This window comes from Fopius arisanus, unplaced genomic scaffold (genome assembly GCF_000806365.1).
Source record: "Fopius arisanus strain USDA-PBARC FA_bdor unplaced genomic scaffold, ASM80636v1 scaffold00013, whole genome shotgun sequence".
In the NCBI taxonomy this organism is placed as follows: Eukaryota; Metazoa; Arthropoda; class Insecta; order Hymenoptera; family Braconidae; genus Fopius; species Fopius arisanus.
Window position 1 is genome coordinate 182,073 of NW_011887752.1, and position 23,385 is coordinate 205,457.

Genomic DNA, 23,385 nt, shown 5'->3' on the forward strand with positions numbered 1-23,385 from the left:
GACAAATTGTTTTGTTTTCTAATGCGATAAAAAAAAATGAGAATTTGTGTTGACGTTGAGGCCCTGCATTTTCGAAAATATATTCCCTCTGTTCTATCGAAATGTTCGTGAATATATACAATTGGCATATATGGATGTTGTGTATTTTAATATAGTTTTCGGTGTTGATGAAAATGAAATTTTCATGCGTTAAACTGACTTTCAATCTCTCCTGTACCGGATGAAAAAGTAAATTGCGGGATATATTTTTTATGGAACTCGAGGATGGTGTGAGGTAACATGAAAAACAACCAGTGTGGCACACCCATGCGTGAAATTTGAATGTCCTTGGCGTGAGGTACGAGGCATTGTAACAGGGGAAAGAGTTTTACTAAAATACTGCTAGGGTTATATCCCATTTTAACCCCATACATTTGCCGAACGATACAAACGGGGTGGTACCCACGCTGACAGCTAATCGATTAGTCCTGAATTACGTCCTTTCTACTTTTTCGTATAAATAAAAGGATTCCTTGCCCCAGGGAAAATCCCTTCGTTCCAGGAACTCTCGTCTGTAACTAATTATTCGTTTGAAGTGAGTTTTTCCATGAGTCTGGAGTTCTTCAGGAACTCAACGAAATTTGGCAACTGAAAATATTGTGAACAATCAGGAACGCAGGAAAACAATGAAAATTCCTTAATTCCAGGAACTCTTATTCCAACCACTTTTTTCCTCAGGATAAATTCCCATTTAGCTGAGAATTAATAACTTTGAGAATTCGCTTTCATTCGATTTTCGAATCCTCCTGGAACTTCTAAGAATTCCGTGATTGGAAATAATGGAGGATCAATGAAACTCAGAAAACGAGACTTTCAACTCCAAGGAAAAATCCATCGATTTCAAGAACTCTCGATCTTCAAAGTAAAATGTAATTTATCTGTTGTATCAGCACACGTTCTCTTATGCGCGCGTTATTTCCCCAACAACAAGAACTTGACCACAAACATTGACGAAAATTCCACGAATAACTCATGATATCGATGAATAATGGATAAATGATGCCTCGAAAATGCAATCACCAAAAACGAATGGCAATCATCCTGCTGTATGATGCATGAGTTGAAACGGGAATCCACAAACTCATCCTGCCCCTCCCCCACACGCGATCATCCAATCAGATCGTTTCCAATGATTCATGTAATATTAATTAGACAACCGTCATCAGACTGGAATAACGGGGTATCTCCATCCTGCATGAACTGGGTTATGATTTTGACGTGAAATCCTCGTGTGGCTTTGTCGATGGGATATCATCGGTTGCGTTTAAATTTTAATGCAATGATTTTTCAGGAGTCGGGGGAATATGGAAGAGAGATGACAGGAGATTATCGGTATCATCGGTTATTGATGACTCGGGTGTATCGAGAGATGTTCCAACGGATTAGTTTCGATATTCCGGGCTATATCCGCCATCTGGGAGATTCGAGGGACAGGAATATTGTGAGAATAATATTCAGGCTCCCACTATTATAAACAATTGTCACAACTAAAGAGTAAAAAACTAAGTTAAATCTACAGTTTTCTGTTCTTTGACCTCACGTATGTTCGGAAAATTGGAAATTTCAGTTCAATTATTTGGAAAAGATTATGAAAAACAGCGAAAATTCTAGATTCTCCTGAATTTTCATTTTTCATTTCGCGTATGATATTATTCGATAAAATTCTCTTGATAGAAGGAAATTATCAAAATTTTGACGATTACCTTTTTTGTAGATCTCATTCCGCTCTACAAAGTAGGTCCTACAAAAATTTTCGCTATTTCCCGTAGGTACCGAGATATTTGCGGTTTTGGGGATATTTGAATTTTTTCTTTTTCGATTCGCTGCAGAGGGAAATGGAATTTTGTGGAAAATTGTTTGAAAATTGAAGTGAAGAGGCACCTGGATGTCCTTAACCCGTCACATGTCCATTGATGCTGTTAGTCTGTTATAACCCACAGGATACAGAAGCACATCCTGGGGCTGGTGCCTCTCATTGGTCAAGTTGACCATGCATATGCAATAGAGAATATGCAAATGCCTCCAACTTGTTGGATGGTTGCTCATGTGTCTGACTGAATATTGTGGTGGGTGAATTCATCGGATACAGACCAAAATGCATAGCCACCTGGTGTGGATTTTCAAAAGGCTATAACTAGAATGAATGGGTCTATGGGAGTTTGCCATGGAGAGATGTAGACGAGAGAATGAGGACTAGGGTGAAATGTGCCTTTAGGACGATTGGAAAGCCAAATTGGCCGACGATAATTACACAGCTCAAAGCAAATTCGAGATTCTGTACTATTACCTATCTTACTGTTTCTAGGAGTGCATTCAATGTACTTTTTATTCCCGGTAATTGTTCTAATTTCATGAGTTATTTTGGGAATTCTGGTGGAGGTATTGAGGTTCGTTTAGCGTTGGTTAACCTTCCAGGATTATCTGTAAATGTAATTCCTCACTGATCACCCCTTTCATTCCATTAATTGATTTTGTTTTTTGTTGCAGGAACCGCCACGACTCGTCCCGAAGATATCCCTCTGGTGAGTGACTCTTATTATTTTTTTCATTTTTATATTGTCTACTTGACATTTCATCATTTTTAAGGGGTAATTATGATAAACAAATTTGGTTTTATAATAACTAGGTCTCAGTTTTTCAAATTGGGTGAATGTATCCTTTGCATTATTTCAAAGTATTTAGAAAGGCTGAGTCTATGTAGAAACACAAAAATAAGAGTATTTAATTCATTTTTGGAGAATTGACGATCAGTTTTTGCTCTGAGAATAATTTCCTAATGAATATTCTCTCTTTTTTTCTATTCTGGCATTTGTAATTTATCGACTACATCCGGCTAAAACGTCGTGGAAAAAAATCAACATTAAGTACTTAATAAAATTACCCCTTTGTTCTATATTTTATTTGAAACGTAAACACTGCAATTTAAAGAAATTACTTCTCAGAAAAGTTCACTGATAAAAATAATCACTTGTTTTCATCAAATTAACTTACCCGAAGTAAATCAATCTAATAGATAGACTAACTAATAGATAGACTAACTTTTTTCAACGTAAAAAAAAAAATTCTTCAAACTTTCGGATTCCGACTCCCTCTGAAAAATTCCATTCACTTGATGCACGTAATCCAGCCAACAATGAACAATAAATTCCACTAATTAAATCAATCAATTAAATCATCAATTCAATCACCATTCCAAAAATGATAATTTTAACGACCCCATTAGTTCATAACGACACGTCATTAAAATCGCGTGACGCAACCATTGCCCACGAGATTCGTATCAAGTGCTGGGTGGGGAATTGAAAGGAATTAACGATATCATGACTGATAGACTAATTACTAGTAATAAAAAATCATAATTAAAGTGACATTATGCGAGTGGCGACGACTAGTTAGATTTTAGTCGGTATTTTAATTGTCGGTATCTCGTTACCGATTAGAGACAACAATGAACGACGATGGGACAATAATTATTGCTCTCCCCCTCATCTCACCATTACCCGCCCCCTCGTACCCCTCGTCCCACCCCCTTTTCAACCCCTCGTCCTCCTCTTCTGGTACACCTTCATCATCACAAAATGCCCCTATCCAGTCTGTCGTGCACAGAATCACGTGTACAAATTTCCATTCTCTGTACCTTCCCCTCTCTCACCCCCTTCCTTCCCCCCCTTTTTCCCCCTCTTCTATCAATTGATCCACGGTTATTTTCTCGTTGCATATCGGTTTACCAATTCAACGATTAGGTGACCCTAAAACCACTAGTGGAATTCTGTTAAGGGCTGTGAGAATTATAAAAAATTATTTAAACAAATTGAGGTGATAATGATTTGTAGAGTCGGGGTTTCGCGAATATTTGAAAATTAATGGGGGTATATGAGAAGCGGTTGTGGATTATATTTTAGAGAAACTGAAATAGTTTAAAATGTTTTTTTTTAATTATTAATATTTTTGGTAGGAGTATGGGTTTTTGTGGGGGGGGAGGGAGAATTTACTGGAGCGTTTGAACCGTTAAATGAGAATTCGATGGGAAATACGAGTTGCTTTTGCATTTAGTGGGCAATTTTCGACATTTACACGTGGAAAAACATGGATTTTCAACAGTAATGGTTTTTTTTATTAAACTTGTTTGTAGTATATTTTTTAACCTCAATCCTTGAATTTTTCTAGACAATAAAAAAATTTGAATCCTCACTTTCACAACCTCATTACAGCAAACTCGAGAAATTTCAAATGGTCTTCTCGACTCCTTAAAAAATTACCTTTCTTTCCATGGATGAAAAAAAAAGATATTCCTCCCAAGAAATGACCTAAAACGATTCCTTTGTTCCGGGCAGGCGATGCGCGCACATCCGGCGGCACCATTCGAAGTTAAAATACATAACACGTGTGTTAGTTTCTCGGACTGTTTGACAAGCTACAATGATGGGATTGAAAAGCGGAATGAAAAAATGTGCCACAAGCATATTTCGTAACACAATTTCCACAAGAGTACAGAAAGCAGTGTTTTTCTTTTTTCATAATGAGAGATTGTTTTTCATTCGTTTACCTCCAGCTGAAAACAACGAAAAATTGTTGTGACTTTTTCTGTTACAAGCATTTGCTTTCAATGATTTCCTTTGTTCTCCGGGTGTATATATTTCAGTTGGAAGTTGTGACGATCCTTTGTAACCCACTTCCCCCTTTTCCTCTCTTTCTCGGTTTCCCCTAAAGCTTTTGTAGATGTTTTGAGTCGTTCTATTTATGGACGAGCTGAGCACAGAGGTTACGTACTAAAATAAGTGATGGAGTTTCTTTTATTACATAAACCATAATTTCATTTTATGTGACTTTGAAACTTTATTTTTATTTTCATTTTATACCTAAGGAGGAGATAAAAATATCGCACAAAAATCGGAGGCGTTTTATTTCAACTCTGTATTGTTACGGCTCGGTTTAAATTATTGTCTGGTGAGAGTAGAATACTAATTTATTTAAACAGTCGGTGTTATTAAGATTGGAGTAAACAGTATTATGACTGGTTTGTGGAGATGTAAAACTGTAAAAGTATCAACACGGAAATAATGGATTTATTATCCAAGTTATTTTTTGGTAATTAGATTTGTCGGTTGTTTTTACTTAAATTGGGATTGTTAATCGTGATGTGAGAAAGGTTGTAGTTCGTTTAAAAGTCGGCTCAATGGTCTAGGGGTATGATTCTCGCTTTGGGTGCGAGAGGTCCCGGGTTCAAATCCCGGTTGAGCCCTTTTTTTTTGCGAATCATTTTTTTCTCCCGTTTTTAACCATTCAACAATTCAACAAAGATGAGGAATTACTCAAAATGACGATTAAAAGTCCCCTATATACTCCGGGTCGTCAGGGAAATTTATAGTCAAATAAAAAAAAAAATTTACCCATCTTTTTAACGTTCTTTTCAAATTATGCAATAAAAAAAAGACGTGGAAATCATCCTCAGAGTAGTTGAAAGTCAATTATTCACAGGATTATAAGTCTTTCCTTTTTTAATTTTGGAATTTCTCATTTATCAACTACATCCGGACTAACTGATCAAAATGTCGATCAAAAAATTCAAGATTAAGGATTTTTAAATTACCCTTTTGTTTTCTATTTTATCCCGAAGGTAGAAATTCCAATTTAAAGAAATTAATTCTCTGGACGGTGCGCTGGTAAAAATGATTACTTTTGCTAAGTAAATTTACTAAAGTTAATGTAATAGGCCAATTTTTTTTTAAGTAAAAAAAATTCTTCTAATTCTGATTCCGACGCTCTCTCAAAAATTTAATTCACTTAATGCGCTTAATTCACAAGATTGCGAGACTTTTCTGAAAACAAATTCTTTTTCCCTGCGTACACAACACCAATCCTTACCCTAACTGGTCGCATTTTCCATGACCAAAAACCATCTAAAATCCCGAAATACCACCTCGGGGGATTCCCCGTGGGTGTCTAGATGGCGCGCGATGCAAAACTCCAGGGTCTGCAGTCACGGGAGTCGGGGAATCCCCGATCTATCCAGAAATTGCGATGAAAATGCAGCAGTGACGCAACACAAAACACAAAAAAAAAAAAACCCCACACCGACACACCGGAAATCCATTCCCGGGCCACACACCGGGAATTCCCCTGATATCATACGCAAATTCAGTGCGTGTCACCGTGGTGAGGGCTTATATGATTAATATATAATCCCACAGTGCATCCGGAGTGCTATTCAACTGCTCTCCCATATTGTTATTAATTTGCATATCAAATTTTATTCAATATTAATATTTTCGAGCGTTCCAAACTCCAGTTATTTCATTAGCATTTGATTAAATTACAATTTTAATTATTCTTTTTAATTAATACCCACCGGTTAACAATGGTAATTTATTATAATGACCGAACGATATTTCAATTTAATAGATTCGAGAGAAAAAAACATAATATGTAGATTATTTTTTTCTTTTGATTTTTGTCTTTTCATCTCACGGTCTAGTCAAGTGGCTGGATGTTAAATTTCATCACGAGTTTAGGTTAGAATGGAGTGAGGAAGAGAAAAGGGCTAGGTCGTGATGAGCTGGGGATATTTTAATTGGATTTAAAGCCGGCCCTCACTTCCATTGGAAATAAAAGCTCACGTCTTCCTCATACCCTTTCTTTTTTTTTCTCTCTCTCTTCTGTGAACCTCTGTGATCCGTCGTCAGCACTCCCTCACACCGTTCCATTGAAAATTCTTTTTTCACCACTTTCCATTGGAACAAATGCCCTTCATTGATTTAATCTCTGAAAAAACCAGAGCGTTTATTATCTTTTTTCCTCTCCATCGGGAAGGCCACAATGTCTTTATTATTTCTGTTACTATGAATTTTCCTTCCATTCGCTGGCTCATGCATTTTAATTATTCCCACGATATTAACAACAACAGTGACAGGAAATTTTATTACTCCAGTTTTATTGGTGGTGAGTTGTTTCTCTGGTGATGAGTTTTTTTTTTCTCTTTTTAAGACGTAATTGCAAGTTTATAACTTCCAGGGGGAGTTATGGTAGATCATGATCGATACGTTGATTTTGTCCCTGGGGATTTGTTGGCAAATGGTCGAATTTTTTTGTTCAATTTTTTTTTTTACTGTTTTCTGTAATTTCCGCATCGGAAATAACAGAGCAGTAAAACTGTTCAAACTGGGTTTCATTGTTTACACCGTTTCCACTGAATATCTCTGAATTTAGGGTTGGTACCAAAATTTTTGTCATAACCTTTTTTGCAGAGCTAATTGAGAGCTACATAAAAGGTTATTACAAGAAATTCGGTAGCTCGCGTCGATGTCGAGATATTCTTCGAGAACTGGAACTTTCAAGAAATATTTCTCTTCAATACAGCAGTCCCTTGGAAAATATCCCCAAAATATACACAAATATATTTTATTTATATTTTCCGCATATATTTGGATCGAGTGATATTTTGTATAATTTCCAAAATATTGCGTCGCGATAATGATTTTTTTTCATGGAAATTTCCGATTGAATAAAAAATGGCAGTAAGAATGGAGACAAAGAAAATAATGCCAGGGTTTTCCTCAATGAAACGTCTCCATGAGGAAACCATCGTGATAGATGTGCTTTGTATTAGTTTCATACCGCGTGGGTGGAGGCATTAAATTCTCGGAGAGTGAGATATCTCGGTTGATGCCAAATATTGCGCAACTTCCGGCACTGGTGCAACCCAACATTCTCATACTCGGATTATAATTCACTTCAGTAGCGTTAGGTACCTCAACCAGGGGACATCTTGCATTTTAATTAGTGCCAGACACCGTTTCTGTCTGGAGTTCGTAAAAATTTCATCAAAGGAGGATTTTCTCGGTGAAAAGTTGAGATACGGAGGGACCGGATAGATCAGAGACTGAAATATTCAGTCGGGAAACTGTAAAGAATCATTTTCTCGTTGAAGAATCCCTCAAATATTCATCATTTCTTGAGAATTAACCCTCAATTAACCCTTAATTAACCAGTCTGTCATATTTTTTTTTTTACAAAATAAAGAATTTTCATTCGTTTGAATTTTCACTCGAGAAAAATTATACTTGACATTTCTGTAGAATTCTTCATGGATGAATTAGTTGATTTTTTGTTTATTTCATTTCTTCTGATATTGTTTTTCAATATTTCAATATTTTAAACAACTGTGAAAATGGGATAGAAAATTCATGCAATAATTTCCTTGAATTTTCAACCTGTTGTTTCAAATTTTCGTTGAAAAATCAATCAATGAGAAATTCGGGGAACGCTTTTGATTAAAATTAAATTCCAACTCATATAATGAAAAGTCAAACGACTTTTTGTAATAAAAATTTTGCCATTCAACAAAAATTGCCAACAAAAATTGAAAAGAAAACGTAAATGAACTTTAGTAATTTAATAATTAACTTTTCACGTGAACAGAAAACGCGAGTCAAATCGTTAGTTCAAAGATCATTTCTTATTATGCAATAAAAAAAATGTTAAAAAGTGAATTCTCCACAGCGGATTACACGAATTACTTCGCAATATAATCTGAATATTTCTCCGGGTGTGCGATATAAAAATCAGAGAAACTTTCCGTTAGACAGAAAATATTAATATAAATTTAGTGGTTAAAGTCAAGACTCAGCAGAAAGAGGGTGCATGGGGTCTTGCAGTGCAACCCCAGTGGGATTCCCCTAAAAAAGTGAGGCGAAAACCCACGGAAAAATATACGGCTATCCTCTGTGGGTGGAAGTATAACGTTGAGATCATAAATAAAAGAAAAGCCCCAGTATGTGGAGAAAAGATGGGATCACCCCTGAAGAAACCTAGTCTTGTATCCAATGATTTCACCTCTACACGTGACGGACCATTAAACGCACCTTTCCACGACATGAGGAACCAATAAAGTTACCAAATGCCGGATGAAAAGGCTCCGCATAAATTTATACGCCATCACTGCTCCTGAATTTATAAGAAAAAACTCTCATTTCGGAATATTCAACCATTTTTTTCCATATTATTTCCTCGTCGTACCACTAAAAGAGAAAAAAAGAATTTTTTATTACAAGAAAAAATTTTCAACTCCAGAAATTCTGTTGGTCAATTAGGATAAGTGCTTTTTTCGAGGCCAGTTTTTTGCCAATATCTCGGAATTCAAGGAGCATGATGATATTTTTATAGATACCTTTTCTGTAGCTCGTAACTTGCCATATAAAAAATGTTTACACAAAAAATTCCCTATGTTCATTCAATTCCGAGATATCGAAATAAATGCACTTCTATTTTATCATTTCGATACAGAATTTTCCCCTTACTTTTCAGAAACTAATCTTGGAAACTACTTTGTTCATAAATTCTGCGAATCACTAAAATCCTTTATGCCCAATTTTTTTAATTCAATAATTTCATAACAATTTAATCATAAACAGCAATTTTTCCAGGATTACCAATCTCTGAAAATGAGGATTACAATGAATATAATTAATATAATCAATTCCAATTAATAGTTCTAAATTTCAGAATCCAAAAAATTAATTTAAAAATCTCAATTAGTCTCGATAAATTTGTAGTTTTTTTTCTCTATACGCAGTAGGAGATTCTGCGGGTGATCGTAGGCATCTAATTAATTTTTCAATTCAATATTTCATCTCCAAATGCACCAATGACTCATCACATCTGATTGCCGTGATTTTCATCTGAAAGGGATGACTTCCTGCTCTGTCATCCGCCTCCCACTCGTTCAAACTCGAAACCGTTACACCACCTCTCACTCTTGAGTAGAATAAAAGAATAATTCTCCTTGGATTCGTCTTACACATTCAACTGCATAAAACTCGTTCATTCTCTCGTTACCGTAACCCAGTCACTCCCCAGGTGACACTGAAAATAAACATTTAACTGTTCACGGTGCGCCATAAAACAGTTGTGCAACTCAAGGGGAACTATTGAATTACGATGTGCAGATATAAACAGTCTTGGATTTTTTTAGCTTGCTAAATTGCCAAGAAATATATGGAGAACTGACGAATCATTTAAGTCCTTGGACATTAAAAATTCAAGCAATAATTGCTGAATTGTTTATCAATTTAATAACTAATTCTAGAATATGAAATTCACGTTCAATATTTCTCTTCACCTTTGAAAATTGAAAGGAATTTTATTTTATTCAACTCGATTTTTATGATACGTATGTACCTTGAAAACCGAGAAAATTCGATTTCCATGTCGAAGGATAAATTATTTTTCAATGAAAGCTTAAAATTCGTTTTAATAAATTACCAATTCTGGAAAATTATTAATTATTCATCATTGTCACTGTTTTCAATGTATCACATGGACTTGAAAATAGAGAAAGATCAGAATTCATTTTTAAAAATTTAAAAGTTTGTTTTTTGTGAAGTTACCGGTGTAATTTCCTTACACTCCTTTCAGTGAAAATTGAAAGGAAAGCTTTCAGTGCAGTTTTAACCCAATTTTCATGGCGCTTTTTTCTAAAAAATTATCTCCGTGTAATGCTCATGGAACAAGATTGGGAAGGGACAGCGATAAAGAGGGGCTTGATGTCGAAGTAGAGCTGCAAGTAACATTTTCCCCTCTTGATCCCCAACTCCATGGCCATGGGGATTACCAACCACTCGAGACTATCCTGACACCTATTGGTAGGACTTGAGTTCCTCGTAAAGCCTGTATCGCTTCGAGGTTAGGAAAAATTCAGGGCTCTAAACTCGTCGGGATCAGATATTTCCTCAGGGTGCACCCAAAAAAAAAAATCATTTACATAAAAAATAAATAACTTTTGTCAAATAATCCACCATTTCTTCTATTATTTATTTTCTATTCTTTAACATCTTCATGTTTATCTATAATAAAATGAGAAATCATATTTCTGGTATTTTAATGACATTTTGAATAATTGTGAAAAGGTGGTTATTATTTGATAATTTGTTTATAAATGGGTTTGAAATTTTGCTGGTATTTAATCCTTGAGGAATGGACGATTATACACTTGAAGCGCACGCTCAACCAATCTCGTGGAACTTGAAACAAGACTTGTGCGAAACTCTAAGCGGCTAAAAATAATCTATTTCAACTCGACTCTCTGAGTTTTGTCAAGCTTCAAAAACTTTGACTGGGTTACGTCAGTTCGGATTTTCACTTCCGGGGTTTGACGGGGGTCTGCAGCCTCTCAGGACCATTTTTCATGGATGACTTTGAGTGAAATTCCACATTTCGCGATTCTGAGAACTAGTCATGTGAATAAGCGTTAAAGTCACACGAATCGAATTTTATAATTTGGTTTTCTCAGTATCGATTACAAATTTCAAATTAAAAATGTTTATCAAATCTGTCATTCATCTTGTTATTTAGAAAAATTATTGCAACATTTTTATATTGCATTATTATTATTATTATGATTATTGAATTTTGAAATTTGAATATTAATCCTTAAAATTTTAACTTTAATATCCAAATGTGGTTTATTTATAAATTAAATCAGCCTCAAAAAGACGCATCTGCTCCGCAAATTCAAAAATGCAATAAAAATATGGAATATACGTGACTCGAATTCCCCCAATCCATAAATGTTGTTTATTTTGGCAAATACATCACCGTCCGCAACTCCCCAATCGAATGAATAAAATAACCAATAACACAAATGACTGCCTCCTCACCCCACCGTCGAAAATCTAGCTGGGGGCGGCCTCTGATAAATCCCTGAAAAAAAAAAATCCCATGAATCTGGATAGATTTTTTTTTTTTCATTAAAATGGAAAAAATGGGTTTGGTCAATTTTATTTTCATTGACAGCACTCGAGAATCAACGGTGCGTAGATGTAACCCGCCAGGGATGGTGAAATTGCCGATGGGGTAGGGGATAAATGGAATGGGAGACAGTCAAGTTCTATATTTGAATTTCAAGCGCCCACGGGCGAACGTACGAAACTGAATTTCCAACGTCCCCCTCTCCCGTTTTCTACTGCCCCACCACACCGACCCCTTGAGACCAATCGAATATCTTTTCCCGGGAGGTACTCGGTGTGAAAATGGGCCGAGGCCCCTCGCAATTCCCCCAAATGTCAATTATTATTTATTCTATCTTCTGACGAGAAAATTCATTCAATTCTCGTGGCACCCGAGAAATTCTCTCCGTCATTGTCAAGGCTTAAAAAAACCATAAACTTTATAGTTGATAATTGTTTTGTTATAATGTTATAATCGAAATTTCTTGCGAATTGATGAAAGCTGGTGCTGATGTAAAAAGAGGGAGAGCATTTGTAGTACTATAGAAAAATTAATTAAATTTGAATTGTTTTTCTGCTCAAATGACATGGAAGTAATAAACCGCGCGATTACCAGTGAAATTTGACGAAAATCAGGAAAATTCAGCGATTTTTCCCGGTGTTTATAATTTTCCACATTATTTTTACGCCTGGGAATTGATTTTATGTTTTTTGTCTGTTTGTTTTCAACGAACAAGAGTTTTTGTGGAATTTATTTGGAGCTTGTAATAAAGTGCGAACCGACAGTAAACAAAATAAAATAAATTAAATAAATTAAATTTCCAATTTTCAAAATACCAATTGATTAAATTAAATCCACAACACTTGATGATAAAAAAAAAATATGCAATAGTTCGGCCGCAGAAAATCCAGTTCTGTGAAATATTTTCTTTTCTTATCAGAAATATCATTCCGCGGATGATTTAAAAAATAGTAGTCATACCCTAGCGAGCAACTGGCACATTCTGTAGAAATCGGTGAATACAATTCATTCCTTATCTGCAAAGTTGACGAAAAAAAAAAGAGAGGGCACGTCCTTACGATCTTCCACCCAAAAAATATTCTACGAAGTGAACAACAACGAGAAATGCATTGGTGGAGCTTCCGCGACGATATCTTCGCGAAAGGGGTGAGATAATCACCCTATCCCCAACCCATTTCACCCTCAACAATAAGTCTGGTCGGCCATCTTCTGGTGGCAAAAGTACTCGGTTAAATATATCTATACCACCAAGTGTTAGAAAAAATGGCGAATGGATTTGGGTGAGAGTATAATAGTCTGAGAGCTAGGGGGATGGGTATGTATGGAAAGAGTACGAAGATATAAAAATGGATACCATCCTCTCGGGGTACAAAAGAGGCATTTCATCGAAATGGAAAATCGTTTCCATGAAGACGTTGAGGATGATCCTTGAAGTTTCGATTATTCGGTTGGAAACTCCATTCGAATGGGTGATAAAAACCAGTTGGAATTGGCGAATAGGTGGACATCAAGAGATGAGTGAGTAGAATTTTTATGGATTGATGAGAACCTAGGGAAAGTGCCTGCGAATAGTTCGTTTCGAATAGTGACGCAGGCAAAATTCATGACACGTCATCATGACGGCCATAATGACGGTCATAATGACGGTCATGTGATCGTCAGTGACACGTCACATTACCGATCCACGATCGACCATTTATTACCACATAAAAAAATTGTCATCGACTCACCTTACGGCAATGATATCGCGTCTAACTAAAGGCGTCTTAAACTTTATGGAAAAAGTTATTTATTCATAACAAAATATTGTTAAATAATCACTCGTTCTATCGAATCAACTTCTCACTGACAAAATCAACTGATGGACAATCACATGAAAAAACTCACCAAAACATGACAAAATTTTGTCAAATGTTATCTGACCGCTTTATTGACAACAGATAGCATGACCGTCAGTGACGGTCACATGACGGTCATTTTTGCCACACTGACCGTTTTCCCATTTCTCATCTTGCGCGGTTAATTGCATAAACATTTACTCTGACATGGTCATTATTTCCATCTCCAGCTCTTCAATGGAATGCAATTCTTCAATAAAAAAATAGATAATTAGTTAGAAACAAATCGATATTTCAGATAAGTTCATGTTATAGATGAATAGTTGTCCGCTAGAAATACAGATCAACAAATAATAACAACAACAATAATAACAATAATAATAAGAGCTTTCAATCCATCAAATATTTGAATCTAGTAAAAAAAATAGAAGAAAGAATGAACGTAGATATTTTCCTGGAAGTAATATCCTTTCTTCCTCAATCTTTCCTCCCCCAAACATCAATTCCATACGTTAAGAATATATTCCAAGTTCCCTATAGAGCAAAAACATCGGAGTTCCCGTGTAATTTCCGTAATAATGTCAATTCCCTGAAAAAAAGCCATTACATATATTTTCTTCCCCTTCAGATGCCTCCCCCGATTATCGATCAAATCGACTCCACGGCCTCGAAAAAAAAAAAATCGATCAATCACATGTCGCCGGAATGGAAAAGACTGTAAAAGCTTCCGCTCCAGCAAATGCGTTGAAGACGATACACAAACTGGAGAGAGAGAAAAAAAAAAGGAGGACAGAGCGAAGAGATTGGACAAACATCCGGTTCTAATGTACTTCCGGCTGATGAAAGGGGTGAATGTTATCCAAATCTCCTGGCTCGATGTCCACAGGGAGTCACCCCTTTTCTAAGGTGAAGATATGAGAGCAACAAACAGCTCTTGGAGTTTTGTTGGGTTTCCGATGGGACACCATCCTTGGTATCTTGATGGGATGGTTATCCTACCACGAAAACTCCTCCCCGGGGCTCGATTAGAGCCGTTTCTTCTTACTAGGAAAAATTCAACCGTTTTTCTTTTAGTCTCTTCCCTGTCTTGGAAAATTGCATGTACCCGGTGCTGTGACAGCTGGAGATGACTCCTTGGAGATCGCCAAGGATTCTTCAGGAATAATTGGTACCCATTTCGTGATTTATACCTAATGTTGTAGTTTCCCGTCGGAGGGATAACTCCGGAGGAAAATCGCGGCTTAATCACGGGAGCAATCTCCTTGTTTTTGGCGAATGCGAACAACAATCGGAGATAATACAGCGATTTCTGGTTTTTATCAATTTGTTAATCTGATAATTTAATATTGATTTGATAATACATTAAATCATTAATTTTCAACTATTTGGTAAATCAGTCAAAGATGAGATTTTTTGTTATCATCGATTTTTTCTATTTCATTTTTTATAATGCAATTAAATAAAGTTTCTTTTTGGGTCTAGATCAAGTAATTTGATAATCGAATTTTAAGAAACGAGAAAGTTTGGAAATGAAATTTCCAATCGATCACACCAATTAATTATTCCATTGATTTATATATTAAATAAATTTATGTATGTGAAAAAAATTTCAACTTATGGAATCCACACAAGACTGAAAAAATCTTCGTGTAATCCCCCATTTCCCTATTTCTCGTTATCTCCACCCCTCGGAATGTCCCCTTGAGTTCCACAAGAAGTACCGAGGGCAGGCATGAACAATAGAATTGGCTTAATAATATTTAAATTCCAAAGTAGCCAAAGTAGTTCTTGCCATTGCAACCCACGACCCCTGAAACTAATACTCCACTCGGTTTTTACGGTGTAAGTGTAGAGTTGCTCTAGTGTCAAAAGAAGAAGTGCAAGGGAGAGGTGGTGTCGGTGGGTTTCAAGTGAGTAGAATAAAAAATAAAAATAGAAGAAAAAAAAAAACCCCGAGGGAAAAAAAGGGAGAGCTCCAGTGCTGAGACCCAAGGGTTGATGGGTGGTGGGTGATGGGTGGTGGGTGATGGGTGGTAGGTGGATAGTTGGGTGGTATGGGTGGTGTGGGTGGTATGGGTGGTATGGATGGTATGGGTCTTTCACTCGGATGGAAGTCCACGCTGGTCCGTTACTGGATACCCTGGTATAACCCAAAACCCTGGAATGGGTTTTTGGCCTGAGGGGGAAACCCCGGCTAGTGTCTCCGTGACCGATAAAAACCCTCGATTCCCACGAGCCCTGGAGACCCGGCCTACGATGAAAACCTCCCTTTTCCTGTCTTCCTCGTCGGCTTTTTATTCTATCTCTCTTTCACTTTTTTTAGGCCATATCAGACCGACGGAATTAGGACGCTCCACTGCCGGAGATTTTTCATGACGCTTCTTGCCACTCGGACTTTTTCATTTCGCCACTTCTCCCTGACGTTTTTTTTTTTTTTCATTTGGCCTAGGCCACTTTTGTTCTGAATTTAGAAAGCTTTTTCAATTTTTTACTTTCTTTGTTGCAGGGAACAGGCAGGCGCCGACGGGTGAGTGGAGACATTTTTGTTTTTTAGGGGGTGAATTATATTTTTAGGGGTTCCCGGGGAAAATCCATGGGGACGAAATTTATTTTTAATGGTAATTAGACATTTTTCTTGGAATATGCCAGAATTCTCACTTTGTTCCGGGAAAGGGAAATTTTCTCGCAATATTTTTAGCTCCTTTTATTCTGGTATTATTCGATTTTATCTAGGAAGAATAATTTCCCAATTTCCTTTAACTTCCACCTTGCTCATCTGAATTTTTCCGATTGATCCCAATTTTTATGGAATAATTGAATGTAAATTTATCTAAATTAAAAATAAAATAAATATTTTCAAAGTTTGTAATTTCCAATTGCTAAATTCGTTAAATTTGGAACGGCTGGTAACAATATAAAAACTTCCGGGTGCCCTGGGCATTCTGGTGAATAAACCTTTTACCAAGCTATCGGAAATTTTCCGAATTTTCCGTTAAAAAATCACGAAAAAATCGTAAAAGCTGTTCAATAACACACGAGAAGATAATTTCATTTTCGACACTTTAAAAATTCCCCCAGAAAATCCCTTTCCAATAAAATATCCAAGTACATAAAATAAAAATAAATAATAAAAAAAAAAATACATTACGTCACCAAGAACTAGTAGCGTTGTCTCACCGATCCGCAATTTTTCCCTCAAAAAATGAATTTTCACAACTTGACTCCACCCGCTGAAGTAATTTTTTAATAAAAACGAATAGCTTCTGGCGATGACGTAATTTTTGGTGAAACTTTTCGTACATGGCAAGCCAAAAAGTGTTGGCGAAATATAATTTTTCATGGGCTAAAAAAAAAAAATGTCCAGCTATACGGCGTACGAATGAACACGTCATGCTGAGCGTCAGTTCTGCCCTCGGACTTTTTTTTTATTCCTGTGTTATTTTCATTATTCCCTTTCCTGGTCAGTGTCCCACTCACTCTGAAGCTGATTCCCACGGGTTTTCATGGTTCGCGTCGATACCCACCGCACCGTCACGAAAATCGCACCGGGGAATTCGACCGTCCGGATCCGACACGCTGCACTCTCCTCTTCCCCGTCCATTTTTCATTTTTTTTTTTCCCCCATTTTTTAGCGCTTTTTCTCTCAACCTGGCAAGCAATTACACAACATTCACCGTAGCCGCGGAAACATCGAGCATATCGGTTACTTTTTGTTGTTTTCCGGGTTGAAAGACACCTTTGTCACACTTCATTGATATCCCGCAGATTTTTTTTCAGGAGATTGCAGAATTTCGAGTTCTTTTTTCACTCGATCCGCAATCGGAACCTCCCGTTTTGATTATCACTGAAATTCAAGTGTTGGGATGATTTAAGGATTTGCTTTCATTAGAGAGAAGTAATTATGAAAATTTATTGTTAAAAACGACCGGAAAATTCTCTAGTATCTCAAAAAATATAGAAAATTATGTTTCCCGTGTTCAATACTAGATTTTTTAATGAACCCTCCAATTTTCCTTGAATTACGGTCTTTCAATGCCACATCTACTTGAAAATAAAGAATTATCTGATAATTAAAGAAACAGTTAGTCTCACCAACGGCGAATCCTCCAAGACCTTCAATTTTTTTTCACTCAAAACCCAAAGTGTCCTTTTCCGAAGTAATAGTTCCGTGGAATGGACAAATAGAGTCTTAAAAAAATTCCCAGTGTTCGATAAAAAATCGAAGTACCAAGAAAACCCAAATCGGTGTGTAGAGAAGTAACAAAAAGTAATGATGCAATCGATCAGTGCCACCACCATAATTCACACCTCGCACTTACCTCTGAAATGGTCGACTGAAAATAAATCAGGTCATCGAAATGGCTGAAATTTTTCACAAGCCCCATCCTAACCCCGATAATAAATAGAGCCGTTAACCAAGTGATCTGTCTGATTGTCGATAGTGGACAGTATCCAAATTCCCAGTAAAAGCAGTTGGCACGAATGTTTTATGGTGACACTGGTGTAACAAGAGTTGATACCTCCATTAAACTGGCAATAGCGAGATGAAGGAAAATAATGATGCCAACAATCGTGCAAATGCCATCACCAGTCCAGAGAGTCAAGTAGATTGTGGAAAAATTTGATATACGACGTTCATCTTGGGTTTGAAACACCAGTGGGAGTCTTATTCCATGGAATTTTACGATGGTTGACTCACACCATCACGAAACGATGTCTCTCAACACTCAATCCTTATGGACCACACAGACATTCACGTTGAAAACTATACACATGAATTTTGTGCATAATGTTGGGTTGAAGAGGTTCTTTTCCCCTACCCATCTACTTGGCCTGCCACTTCAGACCAGAAAGTCTTGTATGTATATCCTGCGAGAATGACGCCCAGGGTCTTATAGTTCCCTTCCACATCCTTATGACCCACTTGGGATAAACCAAGAAGCTGAAAGAGGTCTGGAATCGTTTTGTGGTTTACCGAGGAAACTCCACTCCTTACGACTGATTACTTTCCCCAGATTATTTCTTCTTTTTATCCTTTATTATTGCTCTGCTACGTGGAATCTCAACTTTTTCCACTCATTATTTCGAATCTACTTTCTTTCATATCACTAAACAATTGATGTGTAATTTATGAGGGAATTCATTTACCTTTTAGGTTTACATTCTTAGATTAATCGGTAGATCATCTGCATTTTGATAATGATATCCTGCCGATTATGATATAAACCGATTTTAGTTTGATCTTTTTCAAGCAATGAAGTGAAATGATGAAATCGATTTTTATTCATCGTATTCACTTCACGGAGTTTTATTTATGGAGTGATTATTCATCGATTTATTTATACATTTATACGTCATTTGATATTGAGTAAAAATTCGGAAAATAGCGTAAGATTCTAATGCAGTCTGAGAAAAGTCTCAGAAGATACAAGAATATCTCTGAATAACTAACTAATGAATTTTCCAACAGATGAGTCCCAGTCGAGTAAATTCACTTAAGAACTAGTACAGAATTAATAACACGAGTACCAGAGTTGAAGTAAACAAGTTGCTCGATCTCTGACCATTGAATATAAATGAAAAAATTTAAAAACCTGTTTAAAATATCAATATACCACTGAGTATGCAGCATAAGACGATGACATGAAAACTTCAACTCTTCTAGAACCCTGGAGCACTGCCCTGGGTAGTTTTCATTCCCCGGAGTAGTGCCCTCACCTCCTCCACTCTGATGTATATTTTTCAATATCAGAGACTCGGTACCAGACGAAAGCTAGAATAAGCTTTTCAGGTAGATAAGAAAAAGCGATTCGTGGATGGAATAACCGATGCGTTGCAAGGGGAAAAAGGAAGAAATTATATTTGTTTTCTTCCATCGGGTATTCTTTTTTTTTCTATTTATCTATTTTTGCGATGGCAGTCCGCTCACGTTCAGCATCAACATATAGACGTGGTGGATAAATCTGGTGTTGGGACATTTCGGGGACCTGTCGACAAATTTTTCCTGAAGTTATCAACTTCGCAGGAGAAACGGAATGAGTGGTCAGTTTACCGATTCATGATTGACCGTTTATTGTCACATGACACAAATGCCATCGACTTACCTTATGGCAGTCATATCGCGTCTAAGTAGTGGCGTGTTAAATTTTATAGAAAAAGTTACTTATCCATAACAAAATGTTGTGAAGAAATCACTTGTTCTATTGAATCAATTTCTCACTGACAAAATCAACTGATGGACATGTGGTTGTCTTGACAAAACTTATAATGACAATTTGTCAGTGAAAAAATGTTATCTGATTGATCCTTTGACGACAGATGGCATGACCGGCAGTGACGATCACGTATCAGTAAAATTTTAGTCAACTGATGGTTTTCCACTCCTGATCACTCACATCATCTCGCACCTCTAGAATAATCGATGGTCTTTCGGTGCTGCTGTTGATTCCAATGAGATCCTCCAAAAATTCATGATAATCGGCATTGAATTTCAACCTGAAAAAATGGAGTAGTATTGAATGACATTTTAATCCCGAAATCGATACTTTGAGAACGGGTTTACTACACTTTTTTTTTATCAAAGTTAATCAACATGAAATCACTCTGCATCTGCATCAGGTGACACCGCGGTACAATCGGTATTAATTACTTGAAACCGCTCCCACTTCTGCCATAATAGAGGTTATCGAGTTTCATCATCGGGCTTTATGAAGCCCAACAACTGCTTCTCCTGTCTCGCTTACTGAATGTTGGTGGCAGTGGTTTTCACCAACGAAAATTCGGATAAATCGAATTCACGTTCTCCCGCACTGAATCCCTATCTTCAACACCATTCAACCAAACCTTGGTGAGCTTTTTTTCATCTTTTTTTTTTATTCTGTTTTTAATCTGGTGTACTGTATTATTTTCAGGACAGTTTCCAATTCGTGACGGCTGATCACCAACACCCATCAGTCTCCACCCTTCCCCCTTGGCACCGAACAAAGGGCCCCTGGCCAGCACTATTACACTGCATAAATGTACCTGGAGAACAAAGAGGAGATAAAAAAAAAATACGGCAAACATATTGTGGAAATAGGAAATTGAGTGGGTGGCTGATATTGTTGGGGAGTGGCACGTGTGGAAGTTACATCTTAGGCTGTTCTATTTTTATCTCAATGGGAATTCTTTTCTCTTCGATACATCGACGATCATCAATCAGAAGGCGAAATCTAGAACATTATTTGGTATCACAATCCCATAATCTTGGATTCCTCAAAGTAGAAATTTTGTAAATCAGGAAATTATCCTTTGACATTGAACAATTATTGGTTAAAAAAAATGGGTTGATACGGTAATTTCTGAGATTTCAGATAGTTTTCCAATGGTGGAGCTTTTGGTAGCAATAAAGTTTGCTCAATACCATCACCATTGAAATCGTCCTGATGAGAGCCACATTCCGATTTACGGTAACTTTGATCAAAAAGGCACAAACCGAGAACAAAAGGAGCAACTGAGTACATCCATGGAAGAAATACTTTGGATAAAGCAACGTGAAAGACCAGGAAAAACACAGGGAGAGACACGCCAGTTGATTGCTGTTTCAAACTACGAAATAGAGTGAAAGAGGAAGAGAGAGAGATAAAGTTTGGACCGTTAGCTGTTTTGCCGGTTCTGCATAGAGACCGGTCCACCCCTCATCGTGCAAAATTCGTTGAGGCAACGAAATTATTTTAATTGCATACTTTGCAAACTAAATGGCGCCTCATCCGTACAATCCGTGGAATTTCTTCATTCAAAAAATCAGTGAAACTGAAAATAATCCGAATTAATTTCCCTCCTCGACATCTCGACGGCTAATGACTCTAGAGAATTTTACGAGTGCTCGTTAATCGTAGATTTTCAACAGTAGAAAAGAGTCATATGGACTTTTCACGTTAAGCCGAACTGCTTGAAGCCCATGATAATGATGAAAGAGGATTAAAAATATCTTCAAATACCCATTCACCGAGTGAAGTCTCTTTGAAGCCTCGGGGATAGTCGATGGGCTTGGGTGTTCTGTTGGAGGTTTTGACGCCTCGCCCCCCGGAAGTATGTCTGGCCCACTTTGATCCCCCCCAACGACACAAAGGAACCTCAAGCTCACTTCTCAACTCCTCCATGTTCCAAAACCCCAGGAGAAAAAAAAATCGTCTGAATAGAATCCGAGAGTGAAACCCACTAGGTCCGAATGACTTGTGGGTTTTATTTCTGAAGGTATTGTGTCACTCGACACTCATAATCACACATGATACACCCGTGCTCAGCCCTAAAAATACTGAAATATGACACGAGCTGTTTAACCAAGCATCCGCCATCTTCATCATCACCTGGCCAACGAGAAAATGGCCGGCGGCGCAGCCATAACCCCAAATTCAACGACACAATGACGTGACAATGACTACCCGACTGTTGGATTATGTCACAATTTATATTCAACTGTCGTCACATCCTCAGGTGAATTCTCCCATATTTTCTCGTTATTCTTGAGAAATCCATTGTTCATTTTCCCAGTCATTGTCACACTTTTTTTTTCTCTCTTTTCTCTGCACCATCTGGTTTCACTCGTGCGGAGGATTTGAATGTGTGCAGACCACACACTCCTTCGAGTTTAAACACTGGAAATCACTCTGGAGATTGGAGAGAAGGGGATGGCTATTGATTCCGCTTAGTGCCTTCTCTATTCCAGACCTGACACGCACCCCATGAATATGACAAAGGACTTGGTCTCGAACGTCTCTTGACTCTTTGTTCTCCTAAACTGATACGAACACCTGACCAGTTGAAATCATTTAATATTTCATCAAATTCGGTTACCACAGTCTAATCTTCTACTAACACATTTCTCTAAAATTCCTTAAAAATTAAAAAAAATCCATAAAACTGAGAATTAATGATTGAATGCAGTTTCAACATGCAATTGAAATCTGATTATTCTGTCTGCACCAATTAAAAATCAATATCAATATCAGATTCACCTTTTAGGCTTAAAATAATTTATGTCTCTCATAATTCATTCAGTCATTTACATTCCCGATTATTATGCATCGAAAAACCCGAAATTTCTCTCAACTGCATAACCATTGGTCCTCATTGAGGCAATTACCAAAATCATGACAAAAATTTGCTTAATTGAAATTAATTGACCTGAGCGTAATGACTCACGCGATGTCATAAACTCACGTAAACAAGCCCATGGGAGAAAATGATAATTCCGTGAATTAAAGATGGGAAAAAAAAATATAACCATGTGGTAGGAAAAAGTATTGGAGGGCACGCGAGCAACCGGTTTCCGGTAACGCCTCCCCCAGGCCATGATGTATTAATTAGCCATTCATTCGGTAACAATCCCCCTCTCCCCTCCATCACAATAAATCGACTTCATCCACTCAAAGTCACATTGATCAATCGTTAATACCAAATAAATATATAAATCTGGCAATTCGACAGCGTCACGCAACAGTCCATGAATTTTTTTTCCCCTCACGTTCCATCCAGGGGATTCTCAAACTGTTATTCGTTCATGTTTATGTTGAACGCGTGCGCAAAACGGGATCGTCTCCTTTGTCGCGTGCGTGACGCACAGAAACCCGTTTTGCTGTTGTATACAAAGAAGTACCTATAACCTGTTTTTCATATGGGGGATTTTCTTTGTTACTTCGACACTTTCTCTCGATCCATGTTGATTTTTTCTCTCCAATCGCCACCCACACGTATTTTTCAATGGACCCAGTCGAAACTATGG

General features: G+C 37.1%; 2 long non-coding RNA genes and 1 other non-coding gene across 3 annotated transcripts in view; all 3 read left to right on the forward strand.

Annotated features, from left to right (window-relative positions):
• Positions 1 to 23,385, forward strand: part of LOC105263080 (uncharacterized) — a 30,254-nt gene that overhangs the window by 4,135 nt on the left and 2,734 nt on the right. The window contains exons 2-3 of the long non-coding RNA XR_891878.1: positions 2,527 to 2,561; positions 16,129 to 16,149. This is a non-coding gene — a long non-coding RNA (uncharacterized lncRNA). The remainder of the gene's footprint in view (positions 1 to 2,526; positions 2,562 to 16,128; positions 16,150 to 23,385) is intronic.
• On the forward strand, positions 5,210 to 5,281 carry TRNAP-UGG (transfer RNA proline (anticodon UGG)). Its single transcript has one exon. It is a non-coding gene; the product is annotated as a tRNA-Pro (tRNA).
• On the forward strand, positions 7,793 to 15,082 carry LOC105263079 (uncharacterized). Its single transcript, XR_891877.1, has 3 exons — positions 7,793 to 7,941; positions 14,251 to 14,528; positions 14,697 to 15,082. It is a non-coding gene; the product is annotated as an uncharacterized lncRNA (long non-coding RNA).